Here is a 14,144-nt window from a genome sequence, read left to right as displayed (position 1 = left end):
ACCCTTTAATTTTATTTTAAGGTATTAATAGACTCGAGACATAGCTAAAATGTTATCAGAAAACAGGTGTACTTTAGTGGCAACAGTCAATCCTTAAAGAACAAAATGAGGTTGTTTTATGACCTTTAACAACAAACAGACTTACATGTGTCATTTGCATCAACACTTCTGCCAATTTTTAGAGGGGACATGAGATCCAGAGCTGATGGACATTTTGTTCCATAATGAGGCCAAGTGTTGTGAACATATTAAATGATGGTCAAGGTGTTTTTAGTCTTCTAAATTCCAAATAAGAATAGAAGTATATAAATATAATACCCTCTGCTGTTATTTTAACGTGAAACCTAAACAGAGCAGAAAGAATGTCCTAACAATTATCGCTCGCGCCCTTACCCGACACGTATTAGATCAACTGCGCTAATCTGAAGGCAGTTATAAATATTTTACATTCAATGTTCTTCATATAGCAAAACATGTTCTATTTATTTTTATATATATATATATATATATATACATGATGATTAAAAAAATAATATATATATGTATATATATATATATATATATATATATATATATATACATATATATATATATACATATATATATATATATATATATACATATATATATATATATATATATATATATATACATATACATACAGTATATACACACCCTTTATGCAAGGTCTTCAGTTGCGCTAACCAGAAAAACGAGAAGCACAAACCAGGAGAAATTTAGGCCTAGATTTGGAGTTCGGCGGTAAAAGGGCTGTTAACGCTCCGCGGGTTTTTTTCTGGCCGCACCATAAATTTAACTCTGGTATCGAGAGTTCAAACAAATGCTGCGTTAGGCTCCAAAAAAGGAGCGTAGAGCATATTTACCGCAAATGCAACTCTCGATACCAGAGTTGCTTACGGACGCGGCCGGCATCAAAAACGTGCTCGTGCACGATTCTCCCATAGGAAACAATGGGGCAGTTTGAGGTGAAAAAAAACCTAACACCTGCAAAAAAGCAGCGTTCAGCTCTTAACGCAGCCCCATTGTTTCCTATGGGGAAACACTTCCTACGTTTGCACCTAACACCCTAACATGTACCCCGAGTCTAAACACCCCTAACCTTACACTTATTAACCCCTAATCTGCCGCCCCCGCTATCGCTGACCCCTGCATTACACTTTTAACCCCTAATCTGCCGCTCCGTAAACCGCCGCCACCTACGTTATCCCTATGTACCCCTAATCTGCTGCCCTAACATCGCCGACCCCTATGTTATATTTATTAACCCCTAATCTGCCCCCCACAACGTCGCCGACACCTGCCTACACTTATTAACCCCTAATCTGCCGAGCGGACCTGAGCGCTACTATAATAAAGTTATTAACCCCTAATCCGCCTCACTAACCCTATCATAAATAGTATTAACCCCTAATCTGCCCTCCCTAACATCGCCGACACCTACCTTCAATTATTAACCCCTAATCTGCCGACCGGAGCTCACCGCTATTCTAATAAATGTATTAACCCCTAAAGCTAAGTCTAACCCTAACACTAACACCCCCCTAAGTTAAATATAATTTTTATCTAACGAAATAAATTAACTCTTATTAAATAAATAATTCCTATTTAAAGCTAAATACTTACCTGTAAAATAAACCCTAATATAGCTACAATATAAATTATAATTATATTATAGCTATTTTAGGATTAATATTTATTTTACAGGCAACTTTGTAATTATTTTAACCAGGTACAATAGCTATTAAATAGTTAAGAACTATTTAATAGTTACCTAGTTAAAATAATAACAAATTTACCTGTAAAATAAATCCTAACCTAAGATATAATTAAACCTAACACTACCCTATCAATAAAATAATTAAATAAACTACCTACAATTACCTACAATTAACCTAACACTACACTATCAATAAATTAATTAAACACAATTGCTACAAATAAATACAATTAAATAAACTATCTAAAGTACAAAAAATAAAAAAGAACTAAGTTACAGAAAATAATAAAATATTTACAAACATAAGAAAAATATTACAACAATTTTAAACTAATTACACCTACTCTAAGCCCCCGAATAAAATAACAAAGCCCCCCAAAATAAAAAATTCCCTACCCTATTCTAAAATACAAATATTACAAGCTCTTTTACCTTACCAGCCCTGAACAGGGCCCTTTGCGGGGCATGCCCCAAGAATTTCAGCTCTTTTGCCTGTAAAAAAAAACATACAATACCCCCCCCCCAACATTACAACCCACCACCCACATACCCCTAATCTAACCCAAACCCCCCTTAAATAAACCTAACACTACCCCCCTGATGATCTTCCTACCTTGTCTTCACCATGCCAGGTTCACCGATCCGTCCTGGCTCCAAGATCTTCATCCAACCCAAGCGGGGGCTAGACATCCACTGAAGAAGTCCAGAAGAGGGTCCAAAGTCTTCCTCCTATCCGGCAAGAAGAGGACATCCGGACCGGCAAACATCTTCTCCAAGCGGCATCTTCTATCTTCTTCCATCCGATGACGACCGGCTCCATCTTGAAGACCTCCAGCGCGGATCCATCCTCTTCTTCCGACGACTAGACGACGAATGACGGTTCCTTTAAGGGACGTCATCCAAGATGGCGTCCCTCGAATTCCGATTGGCTGATAGGATTCTATCAGCCAATCGGAATTAAGGTCGGAATTTTCTGATTGGCTGATGGAATCAGCCAATCAGAATATAGTTCAATCCGATTGGCTGATCCAATCAGCCAATCAGATTGAGCTCGCATTCTATTGGCTGATCGGAACAGCCAATAGAATGCGAGCTCAATCTGATTGGCTGATTGGATTAGCCAATCGGATTGAACTATATTCTGATTGGCTGATTCCATCAGCCAATCAGAAAATTCCGACCTTAATTCCGATTGGCTGATAGAATCCTATCAGCCAATCGGAATTCGAGGGACGCCATCTTGGATGACGTCCCTTAAAGGAACCGTCATTCGTCGTCTAGTCGTCGGAAGAAGAGGATGGATCCGCGCTGGAGGTCTTCAAGATGGAGCCGGTCGTCATCGGATGGAAGAAGATAGAAGATGCCGCTTGGAGAAGATGTTTGCCGGTCCGGATGTCCTCTTCTTGCCGGATAGGAGGAAGACTTTGGACCCTCTTCTGGACTTCTTCAGTGGATGTCTAGCCCCCGCTTGGGTTGGATGAAGATCTTGGAGCCAGGACGGATCGGTGAACCTGGCATGGTGAAGACAAGGTAGGAAGATCATCAGGGGGGTAGTGTTAGGTTTATTTAAGGGGGGTTTGGGTTAGATTAGGGGTATGTGGGTGGTGGGTTGTAATGTTGGGGGGGGGGGGTATTGTATGTTTTTTTTTACAGGCAAAAGAGCTGAAATTCTTGGGGCATGCCCCGCAAAGGGCCCTGTTCAGGGCTGGTAAGGTAAAAGAGCTTGTAATATTTGTATTTTAGAATAGGGTAGGGAATTTTTTATTTTGGGGGGCTTTGTTATTTTATTAGGGGGCTTAGAGTAGGTGTAATTAGTTTAAAATTGTTGTAATATTTTTCTTATGTTTGTAAATATTTTATTATTTTCTGTAACTTAGTTCTTTTTTATTTTTTGTACTTTAGATAGTTTATTTAATTGTATTTATTCGTAGCAATTGTGTTTAATTAATTTATTGATAGTGTAGTGTTAGGTTAATTGTAGGTAATTGTAGGTAGTTTATTTAATTATTTTATTGATAGGGTAGTGTTAGGTTTAATTATATCTTAGGTTAGGATTTATTTTACAGGTAAATTTGTTATTATTTTAACTAGGTAACTATTAAATAGTTCTTAACTATTTAATAGCTATTGTACCTGGTTAAAATAATTACAAAGTTGCCTGTAAAATAAATATTAATCCTAAAATAGCTATAATATAATTATAATTTATATTGTAGCTATATTAGGATGTATTTTACAGGTAAGTATTTAGCTTTAAATAGGAATTATTTATTTAATAAGAGTTAATTTATTTCGTTAGATAAAAATTATATTTAACTTAGGGGGGTGTTAGTGTTAGGGTTAGACTTAGCTTTAGGGGTTAATACATTTATTAGAATAGCGGTGAGCTCCGGTCGGCAGATTAGGGGTTAATAATTGAAGGTAGGTGTCGGCGATGTTAGGGAGGGCAGATTAGGGGTTAATACTATTTATGATAGGGTTAGTGAGGCGGATTAGGGGTTAATAACTTTATTATAGTAGCGCTCAGGTCAGCTCGGCAGATTAGGGGTTAATAAGTGTAGGTAGGTGTCGGCGACGTTGAGGGGGGCAGATTAGGGGTTAATAAATATAACATAGGGGTCGGCGATGTTAGGGGTAGCAGATTAGGGGTACATAGGGATAACGTAGGTGGCGGCGATTTGCGGTCGGAAGATTAGGGGTTAATTATTTTAAGTAGCTTGCGGCGACGTTGTGGGGGGCAAGTTAGGGGTTAATAGATATAATACAGGGGTCGGCGGTGTTAGGGGCAGCAGATTAGGGGTACATAAGTATAACGTAGGTGGCGGTCGGCAGATTAGGGGTTAAAAATTTTAATCGAGTGGCGGCGATGTGGGGGGACCTCGGTTTAGGGGTACATAGGTAGTTTATGGGTGTTAGTGTACTTTAGGGTACAGTAGTTAAGAGCTTTATAAACCGGCGTTAGCCAGAAAGCTCTTAACTCCTGCTATTTTCAGGCGGCTGGAATCTTGTCGTTAGAGCTCTAACGCTCACTGCAGAAACGACTCTAAATACCGGCGTTAGGAAGATCCCATTGAAAAGATAGGCTACGCAAATGGCGTAGGGGGATCTGCGGTATGGAAAAGTCGCGGCTGAAAAGTGAGCGTTAGACCCTTTAATCACTGACTCCAAATACCAGCGGGCGGCCAAAACCAGCGTTAGGAGCCTCTAACGCTGGTTTTGACGGCTACCGCCGAACTCTAAATCTAGGCCTAAGTTTGCGCTTGTGTGGTTGTGTTTACTTTTAGCTTGTAATATTCGCACAAGTTAGCCACTTTTAATCTTCCCCAAAATCTTTAATTGGACCAAGAATAAAATGATGCAGCATTTCATGCATATGCAAGTACTTTTTTTATGTCCTATTGTCTGGCTCCATTTCCTCTATTGCTTACAATAGTGCTCGCCAGCAAGTAGATGGCACAGATTTGCAGCCAGAATACAAGTGTGTTAGTATTCTCTCTTGCTTCTTGTCAGTTTAATAACACACGGCTAGATTACGAGTTTTGCGTTATGGCTCATAACGCTGCCTTTTTACTACCGCTGGTATTACAGGTGTTGTAGGTATATCTGTACCACACACCTTTTTGGCCGTAACGCAACGTAACTACCGCACCTTTCAAAAAGTCCTTTTTCAATGGGACTTCCATAGCGCCGGTATTACGAGTTTTGTCTGTCCTGCCAAAAAGTGAGCGGTACAGCCCATAACTACAAGATCTGTACCGCCACCTGAAAGTCAGTAGTTATGAGTTTTATGCTACAGCTCTGTAAAACCCATACCTAAAGTGTTACAAAGTACACTAACACCCATAAACTACCTATTAACCCCTAAACCGAGGCCCCCCGCATTGCAAACACTAAAATAAAATTATTAACCCCTAATCTGCCGCTCTGAACATCGCTGCCACTATAATAAACATATTAACCCCTAAACCGCCGCACACTCCCGCATCGCAAACACTATTTAAATATTATTAACCCCTAATCAGCTGTCCCCAATGTCGCCGCCACTATACTATACTAAAGTTATTAACCCCTAAACCTAACCCTAAATCTAACCCTAACGCAACCCTAACCCTAACACCCACTAACTTTAACCTAATTAAAATAATTCAAAATAAAAATTACAATTAATACCTAAATTATTCCTATTTAAAACTAAATAAATACTTACCTGTAAAATAAAACCTAATCTGCTTGGGGACAGCAGATTAGGGGTTAATAAGTGTAATGTAGGTGTCAGCGATGTCGGGGGCGGCAGATTAGGGGTGTTTAGACTCGGATTTATGTTAGGGTGTTAGGTGTAAACATACATTTTCTTTCCCCATAGACATCAATGGGGCTGCGTTACAGAGCTTTACGCTCCATTATTGCAGGTGTTAGGCTTTTTTTAAGCCGGCTCTCCCCATTGATGTCTATAGGGAAATCGTGCACAAGCACGTCAAACCAGCTCAAAGCAGCGCTGGTATTTGTGTGCGGTATGGAGCTCAATGCAGCCATATCGCCGGGTTTTTGCAAACCTGTAATAGCAGCGCTTTTAAAGGTGAGCGGTGGAAATAACCTGCAAGTTATTACTGAGCCACTCCTAACGCAAAACTCGTAATCTGGCCGACAGTATTATCAAATGTGACAGCTTTTTACAAATAAATCAAACAGATTCAGGTTGAACACAAATGTTGTATTCACATTAAAATAATCCACTTTTTTACAACTATACTCAGTTTTGTTTGAAAAGCCCAAGTTCAAAACGCTTCTATTGCTATATAACACACACACACACACACACACATATATATATATGTGTGTGTAGATAGATAGATAGATAGATAGATAGATAGATAGAGATATATATCCAAACAGAAAGGCAGGCACTCTATGAATTTTAAAAGGTATTCACACTCACACATATACAGTATATAAGGTATTCACACACACACATATACAGTATATAAGGTATTCACACACACACATATACAGTATATAAGGTATTCACACACACACATATACAGTATATAAGGTATTCACACACACACATATACAGTATAAAAGGTATTCACATGGGGGGCGGAGCTTAGCCACGCAGGATGATGGCTGCTTTCTGAAAGAGCTCTCATCTCCTACTCCGGCTAAAAGCACTCTAATGACACGCAACCTTCCCTAACCTCTTCCCTAAACCTATAGGGTCAACTAGAATCACTCTCCGCTACCATCCAGTACAAATAGGATCTAATTAAGAGCGGCACCTAACATCTTTCAGAACGGAGACTCACCAGCACGCTCTCCTCATACCAGGGGCCTCATTCCCGGACCATCCTAGCACCCGCTAAATCACTGTTGTATTGAATCACAGCGCCTGAAACACAAAACACAGTGACCTGCTGCAGATTGAAAAGTGCAATCTTCAGGCCAACTAACGGACACACTGAGGCCCACTGGACCGCCGCGCCGAAGCCACGAGGCCGACAGCAATCACGTCGGAGCGTTCTTGCTCCTCATATGACTCAGTGAAGCGGAGTCTGAGAGAACAGAAAAAGCAGTGAGTACTCTCCCGAATGTATTGTGGGCTGTTATCCCGGCACTTACTAGCCGTAAGGGGTCATTAAGTTAATGGTGAGGCGGAGGTTAGTCAGGTGTGTACAGCTCAAATCACACACAGTTGCGGCCTAAATTGCACCTTAAGAATTGGAATTTTCAGCACACAATTTCGATAACGAAGTGAAGTAGTCAGCTTCACATTTAGCTTCATATTTAGCTTTACTTTCTCTCTCTGGACAGAGGACCTAAGGCACAACAACCTGCTGCACAAGCTTTATTCTTCAACGTTAACAAAAAAGGGGACAGCCCGGTTTAAACAAAGTGAACACTCCTTAAATCCACTAAATTCACAGACTTTACTGGACACTAATGTAATGCCTTGCAAAAGACAGACCAAACCAGACAAACTGAATTCTGCCAAAACCCTCAGTCACTATCTTAAACCTGTGCAGCCTATTACACCCGCTTGCCCAGAAGATATTTTAACCTCCTCACTACCTATGGCGCAACCCACTCACCCCGCAGATATCCCAAACGCCACATATCTTACTAAAAACGATATCATGCATCTCTCTTCTGAAGAAGACATTAAGGAAGTTATGCAAGAGATGCGAAGTTTATTTGGGGACTTGAGAAAGGACATTGGGGCACTTGACCAAAGGGTGAAAACTTTAGAAGAAAAACAAGAGGTCATGGAATGCAACTTTCAGAAAACTTCAACTCATACGCTGGAGCAGGACCGCAAGATTGATACTCTTGCTGACAAACTAGAAGATCTAGAAAACAGGGCTCGCCGCAACAACTTGCGGATAAGGGGAGTTTCAGAGACAGTTTTTCCTCCAGCCATAGAGGGTTATTTGCAAGCCCTATTCAAAATTATAAGAAAGGACCCATCTGCTGATGACATCCCTATTGAAAGGGCCCACAGGGCCATAAGGCCTAAACCCCCTCCTAAAGCCCCACCCAGGGACATAATAGTTAAGTTCACTAGATACAAGGATAAAGAGGAGCTTCTATGATGTGCTAGAGTCAATCACCCCATTTTTCATGCCGGGGAAGAAATCTCACTGTTCTCTGATCTATCACAAGCAACCCTCCAGAAACGGCGTGAACTTGCCCACATTACATCTACCCTTAGGAACCACAAACTTCAATATAGATGGGGGTTCCCGGTGTCCCTTATCGTCTCAAACAACAACAAAACGATGACTTACAGGCCTGGAGATGACTCTGAAGCCTTCTACAAGGAACTCTCCATTCCTCAAACGACGACAGCACCTCCCGACTCTGCTCATATCACCCCGACAACCCGAATCACTGCGGGGCCATCTACAGCAAGATTGGATCCCCACCGTTGAGACTCTCCACCCTTCTTCCCTTCTGCACATGTTTACATCTATACACAGTGATGTGATGCCACTATCTAGACAGAGATGGAACCAGACCGCTAGATCTGTCCTTACAGGATGGGTTTTTTGTGGATTACCCACAGATTGGGTGATAACTCCTTCAAGGAAAAGAGCATTTCTTCAGCGAGACAGTATCCTTTTTAAAAAAAAAACAAAAAAAAAAAACGCTCTTTGCTTCCAATCTGAACAGTTGAAATTGTTTGTTTGTTCTCATTTGAATTTTATAATTGTAAATGTACTACTGTTTTCGTTTTTTGAATCTGTTTGTGGTTTTAGGTTGTTTTCTCTTTAGGTACACAAAGTTGGACTTCATCCTGATAAATACAGTTTTGTAAGTTTCTTTCTGTGTATCCTAGAGGATTGGTAATGCATCTAACTTTAGTAGACTATACTAATGTTTTGTACCCTTCAGCAACCAATGTGTAATACTATCTTGCATAACACCTTAACCCTTATTACACCATTCCACGCTCTTTACTCTACCTCTAGAGTTAAACACAAACAACCCCACCCCACAATGCAACTGAGACACATATCCACTAACCACCTCTGCTTGTAACTAACATGCCCACACTCAGATTCCACACGATTTTAACATAGACAATGCCGTTGTGGGCACAGGAATGCAATAGATCTCAAAGAAGCCTATTGTCTCTTCTAAGACCCTTCCCCCCATACACTCATTCTTAATATATGTTGACCCTAACCCCCCCTCCTTCTCCCTTCAAGACCCAATTTGCGTGCCTATTAGACTTAAAGACCAATATAAATGTATCTTTTTACTTTGCCGGTTAGGGAGATACTTCCCCTTTGTACTACTCTCTACTGATACCTCTCTCTGCTATTTTATATAGCATTTCCACGCCTCTTCTCTTGGTGCACCTTTGTTGCGCGATCCTCTCACCCTTAACTTTACTAAACACCTACACTCCTCTCTCCACTTTTCTTTATCAAGGTCGCCTTCTCTCTCTACTTTAGCCCACTTTTTCCCCTTTTTTTTTTTTTTTTTTTCTTTTCCTCTCTTCCCCTTCCTCCCCTCTACCCTCCCTCCTTGCTCACACAAAAATGGCGGGTAAGACTAGCAGGTTCCAAGACCACTCTCTAAGACTGAAAACAATAAATGTGAAAGGACTTAATAGCCCAGGGAAAAGGTCAATTGCATATAAAGATTAGGGAGCCAAATCATCATGGTTCAAGAGACACATTTCCAAAGGGGTAGGGAACCCAGATGGAACACTCCATGACTTTCTTCGCCTCAGGCCCCCAAAAAAAGGGAGGGGTGGGTATCCTGATCCACAAATCCCTCCCGCTCCAGATATCTCAAATTGACAAAGACCCAGAGGGCCGATATATCATGCTGACAGGACAGCTTTATGGACAACAACTATCATTATTGAACATTTACGCACCGAACCAGACTCATACTCCCTTCTTTAAAAAAATATCAAACCTGGTATTAGACCAGGTTAAAGGCACACTGTTTTTGGCAGGAGATTTTAATCTAGCATTTGACCCCGAACTAGACTCCTCCAATGGAGTCTCGTCCGTCCCCAAGTCTGTCTTACGAACAACTAAACTCACTTTCTCTAAACTTGCTCTTCATGACATATGGAGGACTCTACATCCTCTGACTAAAGACTAAACTTTTTACTCATCCCCGCACGACTGCTATACTAGGATTGACCATATACTAACTGATGCAAATGGACTTGCTCTGACTAACCAATGCGAGATCGGCCACATAACCTGGACAGACCACGCTTCTGTTTCTTGCTCCATCTTATGGCCTGGCCTACCTATCACTACTAAAATATGGAGACTAGATGAATCCCTTCTGGATGACCCCATAGCGATCACAGAACTTGAGAAAGATATTATTGAATATTTTTCCTTTAATAGCAACTCCACTGCATCCCTGCAATGTGAATGGGAAGCACACAAAACTGTCATGAGGGGTGTATTCATCAGGCGAAGAGCTAAGATTCAAAGACATGCTAGAGAGAAACACACACAACTCTTAGATAAAATTAACACGCTTGAAAAGGCTCACAAACAAAATTTATCTAATAACACTCTCAGAGAAGACCTCCTCAAAGCTAGATTAGACCTCAAAGCTCACCTGACATCTATTCATCAGCGTAATGCACTACATTTAAGGCAGTACTACTACGAGGGCGGGGACAAACCGGGGAAAATTTTGCAAGATGCCTCCGAAGGAGGCAACTTGCCTCCTATATCCACACACTGCAATCCCCAGAGGGCCACCCAATCAAAAATAACAAACAGATTGCCTCCGCATTCAGACAGTATTACAACTCACTATATAACATCCCAATTCCAGACGACACTGCTATAGACGACAATCTTCCCACAACTGATAGGGATCACCTGGACACTTACTTCCTAGGACTGGACTTGCCATCAATAGACGCAGAAGGGAAGGACTGTTTAGCACGACCTATCACAATAGAGGAAATATGTCTAGCTATCAAAGACTCTCCATCGGGTAAGAGCCCAGGGCCAGATGGCTTTACGATTGGATACTACAAGAAGTTTTGGGGCCTACTGGCCCCTCACCTCCTAGCTCTGTTTAATAGCCTAAGAAACGACCCCTCCCTATCTAGAAACCTCCTTGAGGCCCACGTCACTGTGATCCCGAAACCTGGCAAACCTCCCACGTCTCCTGCAAATTTTAGACCCATCTCCTTAATAAACGCAGATATGAAAATACTGGCTAAGATCCTAGCGAATAGATTAAACAAATACCTTCCCGGCCTGGTGTCCTGTGACCAAGTAGGTTTTATCCCAGGGCGAGAAGCCCGAGACAATGTTATAAAAATCATCCACTTAATAAATTATGCTAAAGCAACTAACACCCCCCTGGTTCTCCTTTCATCTGACGCGGAGAAGGCCTTCAACCGTGTCCGGTGGCCTTTTTTGCGCAGGGCCATGGTCGAGATGGGACTCCCAGAACCTTTTCTTAATATGACTTTCGCATTATACTCCAACCCTAACGCAAGGATTAGGGTAAATAACACCTTGTCAGAGCCCTTTTTCATTAACAATGGCACTAGACAGGGCTGCCCCCTCTCCCCCTTACTTTTCGCCATTTCTATCGAAATACTGGCCCAAAAGATTAGAAATAACAACCACATTAAGGGACTTAAAATAGGCCAATCAGAACACAAGCGGGGCACTTTACGCCGATGACATCCTTTTCACTTTGACTGATGCAGGCAGCTCTGTTCCGGAACTGTTGTCAGTCCTAGCCGATTATGGCAGAGTATCGAATTTTAAACTGAACATCTCAAAATCCGAACTTCTAAATATCAATACTCCCCCCCACATAATACACAACATTAGAGACACCTATGGAATTCCTCTGGCCCAACACAAATTAAAATACTTAGGGATACAACTAACTTCATCAACTCATGACCTAGTCAAACATAACTACAACCCTCTAAAGACCGACATTGCCAGAGATCTGTCCTCTTGGAGGAACAAACCCCTCTCCTGGTTAGGTAGGATAGGAGTAGTAAAAATGAATGTCCTCCCTCAAATCCTATACTTAATGCAAGCCTTCCCTATCCCACTCAATGATAATTATATCTCTCAACTTCAAAGGGTTTTGGATCAATATATATGGGCAGGCACCAGACCTAGAGTTCCAAAAAAAAACACAATACCTACCAAGAGACTACGGTGGACTGGGAGTCCCGAACCTCTTGGCTTACAAACATGCAATAGCGCTTAGACACATCGTAGAATGGGCTCATAACTCTGACAATAAGATGTGGATACGTATAGACAGGGACATCCTTAAGCTAAACAACCTAGCGACGCTGGCATGGACACTTCCACAACAGAGGCCCAAAAACACACAACATTACCTCATTACTGCAAACATTTTATCTGAATGGGACAAACTATTGGCCACCAGCACTCACATCTCCTCTAGAACTGCACCACTTTCTCCACTCTTAGAGAACACAGACATACCTTACCATAGACTCAGGCATAAAATTCTCCTCCCATACCCTCTTAGGACAGGCTCTATTCGGTTTGTCTCAGACGGAGGCAAGCTGAAAACACAAGCAACTTTAGCGGAATCCCATGGGGAGATTTTCTCCTCATGGCTTCATTATAATCAATTGAAACACTATATTTCTCATCACAAACATAGACAGGACCTCGGCCGGGAACCAACTTACTTCGAAAACCTGTGCATACAAACAGAATGCCCTGAACATCTGATCTCCAAACTATATAAAATAACGGTCAAAAGCTCGGGAACCACACTTCCCTCATACACAATTGCATGGCAGAGAGAGCTGGGCTTGGATATAGATGACGAGACATGGCTTAAAGCATTTCGGTTAAACAATTCCTCCTCAGTCTCGGCCAAAATACAAGAAATTCAATTAAAGCTCATAAGTCGCTGGTACCTAACACCAAAAAGTCTAAGCAAAATGTTTCCCAGTCTGATAAACACATGCTGGAGGGGGTGCGGGGAAGAGGGCTCCCTTCTCCATATTTGGTGGGGATGCCCACTCCTATCGAGTTACTGGACGATGGTATTTAAAACAATATCTGAAATTCTAGGCATATTAATCCCACCTACCCCCAAGACACAATTGTTCTGCTCTCTACCCCGCCCAGAGGGCCAGGGTAAACAGGTACTACTGCTGTTAATGCTGACAGCAGATAAAAAACTAATTCCAAGGCACTGGAAATCTCAGATACTTCCTACTGAACAAGAGTGGAGAAGTCAGGTAGACGACCTACTAATACTTGAAAGGTATCATTATCTAAAAGTACACAAACTTGACCAACACGAACTGATGCTAGCATACTGGAATGGCATGATCTAAGGAACACACTGCTAGCTCGCTCCCCGCCAATCTTTATGGACAGAACTGACTCCCTATCCCTCCTTCCTACCTTTCCCTCCCTGCCTCACCCCCCTCTTCAAAATTTTTTTTTTTTTTTCCTTTTCCCTCTTTCTTTCCTTTCTCCCTATTTACTACTCATTTCCCCTTAACTGTACTTTTATTCCAGACACTTCTGGAACAAAAAAAAAAAAAAAAAAAGTAGCTACTCACGGGTATTATGCAAAATGTTTATATTTTTATCTTGAAAAGTTAACATTTCTACTTTTTCTAACTTGAGGATATAACATGAATCATAACTGTTAATGGAGCGGCGAAAATAAGAACTGCCACATAACATTAAGCCGCTCCTTCTGCTACATTCATTGGACTCAATCTGTTACATTGATCTTATTTTTTATGCCTTGTCACTTGTACTGTTTGTTACCTTGGATCGACTAGCAATTAATCCTGTGTACATTGCATAATTAAGAGATGTTTATTTGTTGTATCCTCTTGTCTGTATACCTCAATAAAAATTTGTTTAAAAAAAAAAAA

The 14,144-nt window shown here is 41.2% G+C and overlaps 1 protein-coding gene across 2 annotated transcripts in view; it reads right to left on the bottom strand.

The window, feature by feature from the left end:
• LOC128663407 (RNA polymerase II elongation factor ELL) overlaps nucleotides 1-14,144 on the bottom strand; it is a 209,879-nt gene that overhangs the window by 93,242 nt on the left and 102,493 nt on the right. The gene's annotated exons all lie outside the window — the stretch shown is intronic.

This window comes from Bombina bombina, chromosome 6, assembly GCF_027579735.1.
Source record: "Bombina bombina isolate aBomBom1 chromosome 6, aBomBom1.pri, whole genome shotgun sequence".
NCBI classification, from domain to species: Eukaryota; Metazoa; Chordata; class Amphibia; order Anura; family Bombinatoridae; genus Bombina; species Bombina bombina.
Note: the sequence above shows the minus strand (reverse complement) of the source record. Positions and strands in the feature narration are given on the sequence as shown.